The sequence below is a fragment of the Fragaria vesca genome, linkage group LG6 (genome assembly GCF_000184155.1).
Source record: "Fragaria vesca subsp. vesca linkage group LG6, FraVesHawaii_1.0, whole genome shotgun sequence".
Classification (NCBI taxonomy): Eukaryota; Viridiplantae; Streptophyta; class Magnoliopsida; order Rosales; family Rosaceae; genus Fragaria; species Fragaria vesca.
The window spans coordinates 26,075,324-26,076,458 of record NC_020496.1 but is presented as its reverse complement, the minus strand read 5'-3'; positions in this window follow the sequence as shown (position 1 = coordinate 26,076,458).

The following is a 1,135-nucleotide window of genomic DNA, read 5'->3' as shown; positions in this document are numbered from 1 at the left end:
GGAGTATTAGTGGGGAAATTAATCTACTTTTGGAAACAGGACGTGAGGAGGCTCAAGCAGAAGAGACCTCGGATCGACGTCAGGCTTAGGCCTAAAGTTGTGAGTGGACTTTTGTTTTAAAATATATGCATGCGGTGATTCTACATTAAATGATTGATTTTATTGAATATCAATTTGTGGATTTGTCTATTTTCGCGAAGTCATTTTCAGAAGTAAATGTTCTCATTTTTAATGGCTATCGTGTTATTTGGAAAGTTACCGAAAATGAGATTTTCGGTAGAGTCGTGTGCGTATTGCTTTTTATGATAATTGGCAATTTTCATTATCGTTGGAGAATAACCGAAATTGAGAATTTCGGTGAGTATGTATATATATCCATATTTAGATGATTATGAGAATAATATGTATATGAGAGAATGCTAGCTAGCTATACGTGCTTTTCCACCATACTGAGGTAAAATTCTATTATGGTGCAACGTGAGCGTTAGACGCAATCGTTGTAGCCCTATATAAAAATAATAATTTATATAAGGGATATGCGCGTATGCGCGTATATTTATACACCGTCTTTTCCACCATAATGAGGTAAAATGCCATTATGGTGCAACGTGAGCGTTAGACGCAAGCGTTGTAGCCTTGTGTGAATTTCTTATTTGTTTTAGTTGTTTCAAGAAAATTCATACAAGGGATATGACGAGTGTAATACATACATATTTTATTTTAGCCTGAGAGGCTGTATTTTTTTTTGAGCGTTGGAGACTGGCCGGAGCTAGTCATGAAATTTCCAGTTTTCGTGTTGAGCGTTTTGAGCTGTCGCATGCAGCATATTTCTATGGAAATGTAAATTGGGAAAGCATAAATATTTCATTAAATTTATGTTTTTGTCCACTCACTCTAACAGTTTCAAATGTTTTCCCCTGGGCTCTTCGTTTTATAAATGCCCAGTTGCAGGTTAGCATATTGAGGCCGAGCGTACATGGTGAAGAGGCATAGTCAATAGTATAGCTTCCGCTCATTTCTATTTATTTCTAGTTCCTCTCCTCTCAAGTAGAGTTGCTCTGAATATGTGGTTGTTGGTTATAGGATCATTTGTTAGATTAGTGAATCTATTTTGGGAGATGTTGTGATTTGTGGG